The sequence below is a fragment of the Pogona vitticeps genome, chromosome 4 (assembly GCF_051106095.1).
Source record: "Pogona vitticeps strain Pit_001003342236 chromosome 4, PviZW2.1, whole genome shotgun sequence".
Lineage (NCBI taxonomy): Eukaryota > Metazoa > Chordata > Lepidosauria > Squamata > Agamidae > Pogona > Pogona vitticeps.
Genome location: NC_135786.1, coordinates 156,865,343 through 156,879,745, shown reverse-complemented (window position 1 = coordinate 156,879,745; position 14,403 = coordinate 156,865,343). Strand labels below are relative to the sequence as shown.

Below are 14,403 nucleotides of genomic sequence, written 5' to 3'. Positions count from 1 at the left end.
GCAATAATGATTAGGAGGGCTCACTTTATTCCGCCACAGTGAAGAATGAGAGATATGACAGCCATCTTCAAATATTTGAAGAGCTGCCATGTGGAAGATGGAACAAGTTTGTTTTCTACTTCTCCAGATGGCAGGTTCTTAACTAAAGGATTCAAATTACAAGAAACGGGATACTGATTAAACATTAGGCAGAACAGCCTAACACAAAGAACTGCCTTGGGTCCTTTTAAGGTGAAAGGCGGAATAAAAATATTTTAAACAAACAAATAAAAAATTGATATCAGGATAGGCTACCTTGCAATATTATTCGACTTGCCTTCATTTGGAGGTTCTAAAACAGATGTTGGACAGTCCATGGTTCAGAGACACTTTAGCTATGGATATCTTGCATTGGCAGGAGTTTGGACTAGATGATCCTTGGAGTCCCTGCCAACTGTGCAATTCTGTTATCACTTGCTATTCCATGCCAGGAGGAAGAACCTGCCCAGACCTGACCTACACTCTTAGGTGAAGCATTACTCTCACTCCATTGCAATTAATCTGATGTATAAATGTGAGCTGCTGAATGTTACATAATTAATTGTAATGAAGTGCCAATCTGGAGAAGAGAAACACAACTGAAAATAAGTATTTGGCAATCTGCTGTGCCCGGCCAAGAAGCAGTCTGGCCAAGAAGAAAGGACAAGTAAAAATAATTTGGTACAAAAAACCCTGACAGTGCTAAATTATGTACTACATTTGTTTCCACTTAGCAGTATACTCTCTTACCTTTTCCATGCCAAAGTTTTTAAAAAGTGTTGGAAAATGTAAATCCTAGAAAGACTGAGGCAAGAATAGCTGGTATCAATCAATTCAACAGTACAGAATCTATATGATGGTCATCTTTAGAAACAACAGCAGATCAAAGAGGGTGTATCAAGGAGCAATATTTCTAGACTCAATGGCCCAAAACATCTCACATAGTAAGACTGGTGTAGCAAATGGTAAAACATTTGGAGGTGAATTGGCCTAAGTTAAGAAATCTCCTTAGACACTATCATTTGCATACTGAGTTTTGTAATTCCACATACATCTGAAAATATTTATGTTGAATTCTTAACTTGGGGCAGTTTGCCTCCAAAAATTATGACATTTGCATAGTTGCCCAGGAGGATTTTGGCTACCTTCCTAAACAGATTATGAAGAAATGCCTGCAGAACTATACATATAGAGCTTTCCTTTGGGGACCTGTGCCTGTGACAGATAATGGGAAAGTTACTTTTTTGGACTACAACTCCCACAACCTTGAAATCACCTTGGCTCCTGGAAGCTGTAATCTGAAAAAGCAGTTCTGCCAAACTCTTGTCTGTGAGGAGCTAAGCGCAAAAATTTGTAGCCTTCATTTGAATCATGTTCTGAAAGTGGCTGCTAAACACGAACAACTAAATGGGGAATAAGCGAAACAGAAACCATAAGAGTACCTTTCAGCATATGCAAAACATCCTTCTTTCACTAGCTAGCCCTTGCTGGGATTGGGAGCAAGGAATTCTGGTTGAGAGAAAAGCCTTGTAATAGGGCTTTCTTAGATGTTGTGTGGCATCTCTGGACATAATTAAATTTCACATGGGCATTTATTTTTAGTTAGCTGCATAGCATAAAGGATTTTTAAAATGGGCATTCAATGTGATGAAGTTGAGTGATGGACTAAGACTCAGGAGATCTGTGTTCAAGTCTCCAGTCCACCATGGAAATGCACCATATTGGCGGCACTGGTAAAACCACTTCTTAAATATCTCACTTACTTTGAAAAACCTATCAGAGACACTATAAGTCAGGTGCAACATGGCAGGACAAAACATACACATTCTTTATTTGTAACTGGTTTTATTGTAGTTTAATGTTTTGCTTTTAAGTCCCTTAATACAAACTCCTATGAGAGCTTTGGTTGAAAACCAGCTAATAGGTTATATAAATACACAAGAAATAAAATGTTCCCCACCATACATAAAATCATGCATAGAAAGAGTTCAGGTGTGGATACACCATTAACCGGAAAAGCAGCTCCAGCAAATCACTAGCCATATCACTGGAAACAAACACTTCGTATGTGCACTTGTACGCATGACAGAAAGCACCATGTGGACCAAAGGTTCTAAACTTCAGTACTGTAAGTGTACATGGAAACTTGGTTTCAATACCCATGCATATTTCACACTGTTTTAATTACACATACACACCACAGAGCTTATTCATTAAACATGTGTCACTCATTGAGGATCTAAGTTTACAGTTTTGGGCCATTAATTAGGAGTTTTACACACCCTACTAACTCCTAAAGCAAAGAAAGAAAGGTTTGGCTTCCAGAACAGACTTCCTATTCAGCCACATATGACTGGAAACTATGTAAAAGAAACACCATTCAAACCCTTTAATGTGACATCCAGGGAGTTTCCAGGCAAGAGGATGAGTTCCTTGAGACAGAAAGCACTGAGACAGAAGGCACCTTGTTCTTGAGCCAATAAATTGTAGCAACCAAACTTGCTCTTATTATATACGTTCATGAAATTTAATAACCAGGAATCTCAGCAAAGGATGTATGGAAACCCAGCTTCATGGAAAGGCTTCCTACCAAATGGTATCCAATGGTTCTTTGGAAGAGTTTTTTTACTGTTCAGATACAGAGTGAAGATGGAGGGATCTATCACTCTCCTCAGTTTTACACTGTAACAGTAAAAACCAAGTAAAGTATCTTACATCCAAAAGCAGCATGAATAAAATAGTCCTGTTTCCTTTCTCACCGAACAGGTTTTTCAGATTTTTCAAAAAAATGCACAAAAATTGCATGATCTAAAGTGTTTTGTATTTGACTTTTATACATAGGAAGAAGTGAGACAAGAAAGTTAGAAGCAGTTAACTGTGAGCATCATTTTTCAACCTTTCTTTCTTCTTGGCGTTTAGCCATAATGGAACATAGTCCATTACACCATTCAAAAAATATGACAGTGATTAAACTCTGCTTCTTAGTGGTAGGTCACTTGTTCTACACAACTTACAGAGGAGCAAAACTAGAACTGGGAAAAGTTACTTTTTTTATTACAACTGCTAGAATTCCTCAGTAGCCATGCTGGCCAGAGGATTCTGGAGGATGCAGCCTAAAAATGTAACTTTTCCAAGCTTTGAGCAGAAAAATAATGGAACCTGATAACTTGCTACTCGAAAGCAGTTAAATATATTTCACTTACTTCCGTTGGCATGTTCTATAGGTCAAACATCTCTATCAGCAGTCGATAAAATGGAACAACAAAGGAAATGATTATTCCTCCTTCCATTGCATAAGAAATAATTTTTCTAGTGCTTGATGATAAGATGTAATGGGAAAAAAATACATTTAAAATGCCTCTAGGGCTGAAGTTATTTTTGTAAATTATTTTTCTATTACCTTAATCAGTAAATATTAATGTCTGGATTCTAGCCGCACATTTACAAAGAATCCCAAGTTGTCATGTACCAAAATCTGTTTATGCTTTCTGTTAGTTTATTTCATCTTTTTGTGGTTGCAATATGTAAACATCACTTCACATTTCCTTGTTTGTAATTTGCTTATGATGGTGCTGCCTAGGTATTATATTCTCCCCTCCCTTTCCATTTAAACATTACAGATAACAAAGACCTATAAATTAAACAGGATTACTCTTTGGTTTAACATCATTAGACACTGCTATACCATATCACTGTTCTTACCCAGTGTGGTATGTGATACCCAATGCAGTGTAGTGGACAGAGTGAGAGAGTAGGACTCAGGAGACCTGTGTTCAAATCTCCTCTCACTCATGGAAACTCACTGGAGGGGGATGGGACTGGTAAAACCACTCCTTAAAAATCTCATTAACCTTAAAAGCCCTATGAGGATAGCTTTAAGTTGGTTCTGACCTCACATTAGACGATACATACACTATCTAGTATCCTTTAGGCAAGGAGTGTCTTGGAATCTTGTAAATAAATAATGCCTTGCAAGAAAACTGGGAATATTATGCATTCCCCCCCCCCCGCATCTAACAAACAGAAACATACTATGAAGGACAGCTATGTGTCCTACCATGCATGGGGAATATCCTCTGTAGAATGGTTTTCTGTATTTAAACAGCTATCCAGTCTCATACAAATTTAAAGATGATGAACCATAAGAATAGACAGCTACAGAGTTTAGTGATATCCATAAAAAAGCACTCGAATGAGAGGAACTGGTCAAAGTCCTCCCTACTTTGTCTTTTACTTCTAAATTACAGTAAATATTTTGAAACTTAAGTATGCACAAATCAGTTATAATCTGCGAATTTAATAATAGTTTTTACTGTGTTTCTCCCTCTCTTCTGGGGAATGTCCTTCTTTTAACAGGAGAAAGGGGGGCTGCCCCATAGCACGGTGTTCCTCTATAGCTCTCTCTCTCAGACTTCCACCACCCCCAGCTTGATAAAACAAACCTATGCACTCATTACAGAAGTTTACCACATAGTCACTAAAGATGGTACTGCAGACTTCAAAAGAAAGACATACATTAAAATTAAGCAGATACATTGTTAAAAAACAGCCTCTAGGTGCACATCCATAGACATGCTCTTAGGAGTCATTTTACATTTCAAGTACGTAGGTTTCAAGGATTTGGAACTATGGTTTTTGTTAGTTTATCTCAACTTGCACTTACTGTCCCAGTACATCCACTCTAAGACTGGTGATAAGAAAGAATAACATGTTTCCATTTACTTACAGTTCTTCATAGATAAAAACAAACATATTGTGTCAAGAGATCAATTTGTTACATTATTGAGCTTAACTGGTTAACTAGCTTCATTAATGACTAAGTAGCTGGTTACATAGCTGACAGAACACATTACTCTGTCAACTTCTGACAGAATATGATGCTTGTCCATTACTAACACTCACAGAACCCTGACTGGAAAAATGATGGGAAAAAGAACCTGAGGCAGAGAGGAAAAAATTGGCTTCTATGGACCAATATCCAAGCCAGTTCCTTCCAACCTAAATCTTTTAAAGGCATCACATACAGGTTGCAATATATCCAACAAAAACAACAACATAGTGGGAAAGTTGCCAGTCTGAGTTATCTTTAGTGTTTGGAAGCTGGATTTCTTCTCAAACCTGTTTAGCAGAATCTTACACTATGTTATTATGCTTATGCTAGCAAAATCAGGTTCTTTATTACCTAGGAAAGTGACTTGATTTTTTTTTTGTCTGTATATTCTTGAAAAGCCTTTGTAGGCAATTTGTGCTCTCTGCTTGTGTTGATGGTGAGCTTTGAGTCTCTTTTTGTACCAGCTTCTTGGGTTCAGTTTGCTTTTTCAGAATTTGGTTAGATCCACTAAATGCTTTTATTCTAAAAAAAACACAGATCTCTTTTTAAACATCAATAGACACTGAAGACTTGACGTAAAATGCCCTTCTATTCAGAGAAGTGCTGGTGCAATTCCTCACGCTAGGAACAGGACAACTGCTGTAGGAGTGATGTGTGAACTGTTCAGCCTGATATTTTCCTATTTTCTCTTGCCCTATGACTCCTTGCATCCAAAACAATGTGTTAGTTAATATGAACCAACTATGTTGTTGGGGGACCTCAACCAAACTTTAGCAGAAACATCTTGAGTGACTTCTTTAACCTTACTACAGGCAGAATGAAAGGCTGTCCTAACCACACAGGATTAGCACTACAGGTAGACTATTTGAAGTGAAGAATAAATGCCACAACTTGCACTCAGAAGTGACACAAAGTGATATCAAGGTGGCTTGGCAGGTTTCGTTGCATAGTTACTAGCATACCACCCAGAACATACTTGGTCACATCACTCACCTGAGGTTTTACTAATACATTGATTACATTTCCTTTGTTAACAATGGGATCATCACAGTCAATTTCTAATCCTCCCCCCACCCCTGACTGACAAACAAACAAACAAACAAACAAACAAACAAACAAACAAACAAAAAACAGAGTTCAGGAGGATCAAGAAAAATGCTAACAGGAAATGAAGAGATTTAAATGTCTCTTAAAAAAGAGATATATAACAAGCCAAATTCAATCCATTAAAAGAATTTTCCAGGAAAAGAAAAATGCAGAAAACTTTTTTGAGAATCAAACTGAAGAAAAATAATTATTGTTCAATATCCCATTGCTAGACCCAAACAAGACTAAAATAACTGAATTGTTGAATGTTAAATCACACATTAATCCCTTTGAGTCAATAGGTCTACTCTAGTTGGGACTAGAAATTAGATAGTGGTCATTTTTAACTTTCCTTTACTCTTTCCAGATGAAGATCTCTTGATATATAATGTTCTGAAAAATATTAATTCCATAGGTGTTACAATATTTAAGGATTCATTTGTATAAGACTTGTCCGTAATATCTCTATCTTATTTAAAATATTTATTGAAAATTGTTGTTAATATGATCTTTCTTAAACATGATTGAATTTCAGTACAGTGTAATAGCTTGTATAAAAAAGAGAAAGAAATAGTCTGATTTGGAAAAAGATGCTGGTAGATTGTGAAAGGATTTGTTTTCAATTTCAATAACTCATTTCAGGGCTTCAACAACAGATAAAAGTGTTGTAGCATTTCATAACAGCTGTGGAAACATTTTTGTTTTACTTGTTGTTTAGCCACAAAACTCACCTACAGATAAAATTTAAAGGCAATACTTAGTTTAGCAGTCTAAATAAACAACTTAAATATATTAATAAATAGTAGAAATACAAGTTAGTATGATAACATCCTGTTTCTAACTCTGTGTTTGCATTGCAATGATATTGTAGGGTGGGCATTTTCAGGGGACAATCGATTGACTGCTTAATCTACCTCCAACTACCCCTCCTTGCCATAAGTCTCTCTCTCTCCCCCTCCCCAACAAGTGTTTTCTCTCCATGCCCTGATGCCAGCTAGCCAGTCCCAGAGAGCACATCTTAAACTTGCCTCAACTTCAATTAATGGTGGAGCTGCTTCCAGCATATGTTAAGCAAGAGTAATTTAGTAGCGTGAGGCAACAGCTGAAATGTGCAGGGCAATGAAGGGAGGTTGGTCCATAAGAGTTTCCTGCTTGGGGCAAAGATGAACCCCTCAATTATGCTATAGGTGGATGTTCACTACATAGATAAATGATTTCAGATTCAAAACTGGTGTCAGAATTATATCTGCCACTTCAACTGAGGTTATAAGTAGGCTAAAGATGCACAGGGCATCCATGCTGCATCCCAGACACATCTGTTTTCCAACATTTTGCTATTATTCCATACCTAGCCTCCAGCATCTGAAGTAGATGCTTCTGCCCAATGGTAGGATCAGTCCTGCCATTCTTTTAATGTAAGTGTAGATGTCTTAAGATGTCATTATTCATAGCTATTTCAGGCTACAGTTTAAACCCTAAATTCTAACATCTGAGCCATACTCCTAAGAGTTAATGTTAATTTATGAGCCAAGAATTTTCTTTAGTATACTGCTTTCATCAGTAAAGAAGTTTAAGACTTCAGAAGTATTTCAGATTTTATATAAGGAAAAATAACCCTTATAACCCTTATCTAATTGCATATCCATTTTTTAAACAATGTCAGCAGAATGACCAGAGTCCTAACACTGGCCAGTGTTAGTCAATTTGAGCTGAGAACTGCTGTAAGTTAAGAAGTTAGCATAAGTATGCACTGTCAAGCACTGTCAGCATGACTTGGCATGCCACAGCAAATCTCTATATTGAATTCTTAACTTGCAGCAATTCACCACTGAAATTTATGCAGACAGATTTACGCAAGCATAACTGTTTCACTGGATTCCAATTTGTTTTAGAAAATACTTATTGTAATGGAACCTAACATGTGAAATGGAAACAGTTACATATATTATCAGGATAGTATCTCCCTAGATAATTTATCCTAAATAAAAAAAAAATACTGATAATCTAACTTGTAAAACAGATTTTCATTTTATTTTCATTAGCTTTCATGTGTATGGATGGGGGTATTCGTATTTGTATACGAATATGAATATCCCTGCACAGGTGGCGTTAACGAGGGTCGAGCCCCATGGGGCCAGACAGTCCACTCACCAATCCGCTGTGGACGCAGATGGCGCAATTCTGCCAATGGCTCTGCAGCGCGTGATCTGCTCACCACTCTTTGACCTTGCAGAGAGGCTTGTCCTCCTGCCTCCTGTCAGGAGTGGTGAGCGGACCGTGCGCTGTGGAGCCATTGGTAGAATCGTGCCATCTGCATTGGATCGGTGAGTGGACCGTCTGGCCCTATGGAGCTGGACCCTTGTTAACGCCACCTGTGCGGCGATATTCGTATACGAATATGAATATGAATACCCTCACCTCTAGTATACACATTTTCTTTAATTCTTCAAATGGGATTTTCCAATCAAAATGTCTTTTTGTTTTTATATTTAAAGAAATTATGCTAAATTGACCATTAATTGATTTTTCCAACTACTTTACATGAAGGAAAAAGTGGGCACTTAGCACAACGGTGAGGTACTGTAGATGCCACCACAGGTAGAAAGGGAAAGGGATTATCTTTTTCTTTAGCAATTTTATTGCATTAGTGAATGCGCAATTTCTGAGAACAGACACAATGGAAGAATAAAAGTGTGCATAATGTGCAATTGAAAGACCAGGACTTCCCATGCATGTTTTGCTCAGATTCAGTAGATTTATTCAATGGGCCTTCTCTGGTAAGGAATAAATTTTGGATTTAACATTTGGATTATTAAAAAAAAAAAAACATTTTTCCCTTAAAGGTTAAGTCAACATTTCAGAAGTGGTAAGAGCTACAGCCAGATCCAACTACCCAACAATAACCAATGTCTATCCTTAACTTCCTTAACTGCACAGAAAACTAGCTATAATTATGACTACAATTACTATGTTCCATTTAAGACAATTTTCTGTAAGTCACACAGAGGACCAGAGCTTCTAAAATTACTTTTTTTTGGGGGGGGGGGAGAAGAACTCCTAGAAATTGCCACCTAGCATGGCAAGGTTATGAGTTACTCCACTGCTATCACATAATACTAGGTATGCTTAAAATTATTAGCTTACTTAAGGAAAAACATCTGGCCAGCACTTCCTAGGGGTCACTAACAGTAAGCATGCATTGTGTCCACAGCTCTCTGGGTGTGGATATTGTTGGCTCTGTTGTCAAGTGACAGCAAAAATGAGCAATTAAAACAAAGGCCCTTTCTTTCCCATCTCTTCCCTTTCCAGATCGTTTAAAACAGTTAACTACTTGATCCAGCTTTCTGTGATGTAACTGGCAAGCAAGACACCACATTCACAGGGCAGGACAGTTTTGACTTAGATCTGAGGAAGTAAGAGTATACCTTTTGGGGGCTGAGAGCTGTCAGTTAGAAGGGATCAGATAGCAGATTTAGAGGGACAGGTTGTTGTTCTCAGGAAGATCAATGAATACATGCAGATCACAGATGACTCATGGCTGGTTTTAAAAGCTCAGGAATGACAAGGATGGGGGTGAGCCATAGTCAGGGTGGGAAGCAGGGTCAGCAATGTGAGAGGCTGGAAAAATGGGGAGGTGAAATAGGATGACACAATGGGCAACAACTGTTTAACTGAGTAGTGCACCATGCGGGATGACTTTAGCAGTAGTATTTTCCAGGTTTCACAATATTAAATGTCACAGTGACATTGTTACTCCAGCAGGTTAGAAAAGTAGAGGATGAGGTAAGGAGAAAGTTATGAGGTACATCAATAGCTGCTGTCATACAGAAAGGAGGGCATATCATGACAAAAACTATATAATTCAAGGAGACATGAAAAAATAGATTATTAGCAATCTGCACTTTCCTGACCGATGAGAAATCTCACATCTCTATTTTATATTCTGCTCCTGTGGCCAAGAGTGCTGCTAGCAAATACAGTAAGAGAAGATCAAGACATAAGAGGTATAGGATATAAAGAAGAAAATAAAATAGATCTATTTGCATGGGACAATATAGTTCCTGATGCTCTGTATTCTACAACATTTGTCAAATTATCAGAGTGTTTCTTCTTTACTAATTAATAGCAATACCCTTGTTACTAACCTTATTTCCTTTGAATCTTGATTTAGCAGCCTAATAAACTGATTATAAAAATACTGTTTTAAAAAACCATTTAAAACATGCTTGAAACATGAAATAACTAGGAAAATTCACTGGCACACTATAATGTGTAACCAACTCAGAGCCTACATAAAATGAGAGCTGAGGGCAAATGAGAGTTATTAGGTTTCCAAAGACCAGTCCCTAAACTGCCCATCATCTACAGATACAAATAATTTTTCTTCAGAATCAGGATGTTGACTATGACAGGCTTGAAAAAACCCAGGTCAGTTTTAAACTGGCTGGGTAGTAACTCTGGGTAAAGTTTAATGTTGAGTCTAAAGTAAGCAATTATATAAATATTTTGGCTAACATAGTGATTCGGTTCAGAAAGACAATCATTTACTAAAGTAGTGATTTTCAGGCGTTGACGTAAACCTCTGGTTTGGGTAAAGAAAGTTTTTTCGCTTATAGATAAAACAGGTCTATCAGGAGGCTAAAACAAATGCAATGTTATTAGTCATGGGAAAGGACAAGCTTAAAATCACTCTTCTTTGTGTAGTAAGATGTACGTCTTCACCAAAAATATGGGCTATAAAGTATTAGGATATTTCACATTTAAACAATAGAAACTGTCTTTCTTATAAAGCTTTTTGAACAACGTTGACTCACTTTTGAACGTTAAGGCCCATTTGGAATAAAAAATGTAGGAAATGGGAAACTTATGCAAAAAGTAAGAGAAAGAACTATGATTTTCTGATCAGTTTCATTATATTTTGAAGCATCATAATTCTTCAGAGTATGAAGCACCACAAGTGCTTTGGACTTAAGGAGAGCTGACTTGGGGGGAATTTGATATGCCCTGAGGAGCGTTTTACTGGAATCTGGTGAAGTCTGGGAAATGTAGAGCTGAGTATTAAAAATCATTTTTCCCAAAGAGGCTAAAAATGCAAAGTATATTCTGGTGATGTCCAAAGAAAAAAAGGGCAAGTGAGGCCAAATTAAAGATGTAAGGATGTAAAGATTAGTGTAAGCCATAAAGAGATGTATTTTTAAAAATCCAACTAAAGTTTAAACAAGGAGTCACATCAAAATTGTCTGATATAAATACTGAAACACACATGTGAGAGAGACAGGAAAGGATAAAAATACAGTTTCAGGATAGGGGGAAATGTTATCGCAATTACTGTATTTCAACAAAAACATATTCCTTTCATACAATGGTGAGAAAATTGTTCTGTTTCAAGGCAGGCAATATAAGAAACAAAATGAAATGTATTTCTGATTGTTAAAGAAGCAGATATAAAATTTTCTGCTGGATAAAACAAACACATGATGGGCAAGTGCTTCAGTAAAGCAACAGTCCTCTTAAGAGAGGAGAAATATAGCCACTCTGAAGTAGTGAAGCAATTATGAGATGTAATGACTTAGTATGATGACTGTTTCAAGATACCTCTTAGGAAGCTCAGTACTTCTCAGAAAGCTTCTGAAATGTGTCTCAAGCCTGGAACTGGTGACAAGCTACTGACCAGACATGTTTTGAATGCTGAATCAACTAAAAACCAAACCTTAAGGGCTTTATCATACTGGAAATCCTTTAAGCAGCATTAATAATAATAATAATAATAATAATAATAATAATAATAATAATAATAATAATAATAATAATAATGATGATGATGATGATGATGATGATGATGATGATGATGATGTAAATAAATAAATAAATAAATAAATAAATAAATAAATAAATAAAGGGGGTTTTAAAAACAAAGAAATGGTGCCATGGCACAATATCAAATCATAGTTGAAAATCCTCTAGTTGGAAAGAATATACGAGTTACCATTTTTCTTAGCTTTCACAATGAACTCTTCTTTTAAAAGGCAAGAAGAAGGGCAGGGAGCTAAAGAGATTTGAACCCCTTATTCAGCTTTTTCTGGTGTTTCACACGTCATTAATATTACTTACACACTTTCCAGTATATGTTTGCAACTGTAAGGAGAGTTGCCACATTCAAAAGTGAGATTCTCAGCAAACTGTGTCTATTAGCATACACTGTTGAACTGCACCATATTTGTAGCTATGCTCTAATGAGCTCTGTTCTTAATCATGTATTGTTAATCCACTTCTGGTAATTCTGTATGCAAACAGTCTTTTAAACTTGATGTCTGGCCATCATGATTTCTTTCCTCCATTGAGTCACATTTTCCCTATACCATGATGTAATTTGTGGTCTGTGCAGAGGGAAAGAACTAGGGAGAATTTAGAGGAAGAGTGAGGCTAATAATGACACTAAAGGAACACACATTAAAAGGTAACCTGCATACACACCAAGGCCTCTCAGAGTCAGGAAAAAAAATCTCTAATCCATGCTAATCATATCTTTCATAACACCTCTCTTCTTCCCTCCCAATTTTGTTTCTATCTTTAGGTTGCATGATATGTTTATGTAATTTCTGCAAGTTAAAAATAAAGTTCATTGATCAAATGAAAACTAGGGAGTTAATCCAAAGTGGCAATTGACACCTGAACATCCTGAAAACATCCTGAACCAATTGAAGACATCTGGACATCCACCTATATTTAGAACAGATAACCACATCTTTTATGAAGGCACTAGGGCTTCTTGGAAATACAACTTTTCCAGTTGCAACTGCAATGCCAATAGCTCTTGAGAAAGCTAGGGTCTGTAGTCCAAGAGACATAGTCCTCCCAATATATTCTCTTGAGAGAAGATAGGAAGAAAGCCCTCTCTCTGCTTCTTCATGGCTCCTTGCTGGAACTGCACCATAGTTTAGTGGAATTTAAAGAGAAGAGGGAGGGCTTTGGATGACTAGGATTTGCAATATATGGCATTAATATTATAACCAATTGCTTGATTTATTCTAATTAATGCATACTAGAGCCAATTGATATCCATCAATATACTGATGATACACAGCTCTATCTCTCTTTTTCTTCAGCTGTAGTGGACACTGTCCAGGCTCTTGAGTGTAGCCTGGCTTCAATGAGGGCAAACAGGTTGTAACTCAATCCTGACAAGATGGAAACCTTGCTGTTAGAAGGCTCCCCTGGCTGGTTGGGGATTATCTTGCCTGCCCTTGAAAGGATTATGCTCCTCCTAAAATAACAGATTTATAATTTGGGGACATTTTTTGACTTGGCACTCTTATTTGAACACCAAAGTTCTGGATGCACAGCCTGAAGAAGATGAGTTATTACTGAAAGCTAGCTGTCTGTAGTTTGCTTGATATTTAGTGGTATATTAAAAGTATCACCTGCTCCTGCACTTTATTTAGGCATACAGTAAACAGAAGAGTACTGGCAGCATATGTGGAGAAAATGCATTGAACAAGAAAAACAAATCTACTGGTACTAGGAAAGACATTTACTACTTAATGAATTTTATAAACCTAAACATAAGATGCTTTGGTTATTTTTTGTTTTTGTTTTGTTTTGCAAACGGAACATCCTTATAATCAAATTGGCAAAGACCTGATTCACAATACAATCTCAAGCTCTGTTTCTAACCGGAAAGATTTTTTTAAAAAAACTCATATATCCTGTAGGGTTTCTGAGGCTGGCAGTAAAAGCCAGTTGTTAATGCCATCATCAAGACAGTTTGGACAGCAAGAGAAAAGAAATCCCTTCTATAAAATCCTACATGTTACCAATATAATAAGTTCCAGTTCTTCATTTATTCTTGTCTTATTTCATAGATTCAGGGCATCTCAGAGTATTACATAGAAAATTCCACATGACACAAAAAATATAAAAATATACTCTTTAGTTAACAAAAACTGCTCTGGGCTGTTCATAGATATTACCATTCAACTTGCCAGAATACCAAGATTTGCTTTGCTGGATCAGAACAAAGATACATTTAATTAAGGAGCTGCTTCCAACAATGGCCAGCCAGCCAACATTCTGAGGAAATAGAGAATGGGAAGTAAAGAAGCACTCAGTAGTCTGTCCCCAGCCCCTGACAAGACTACTGTTTATTTTTTCAATCACCACCGTTTACCAGATTTGATCCCAACAGTATGTGTCAACTCACAGATTTATAAGGTTTGTAGATACCAAGAAACCTAAGGCTTTATGGGTCAGAACCAGTTCTCAGAAAATAATTGCAAGACAACACAAACTTTGCCTTATTTGTAGACTGACTTGTAGACTAGGTAAAGGTTCACCTTGACAATTTGTCCAGTTGTGTCCGACTCTAGGTGGCAGTGCTCATCTCCGTTTCCAACCCACAGAGCTAGCGTTTGTCCGCAGACAATCCTCTGTGGTCACGTGGCCAGTGTGACTAGACACAGAATGCCATT

General features: G+C 37.0%; 1 protein-coding gene across 2 annotated transcripts in view; it reads right to left on the bottom strand.

Moving 5' to 3' along the window:
* Positions 1-14,403, bottom strand: part of GMDS (GDP-mannose 4,6-dehydratase) — a 393,997-nt gene that overhangs the window by 67,191 nt on the left and 312,403 nt on the right. The gene's annotated exons all lie outside the window — the stretch shown is intronic.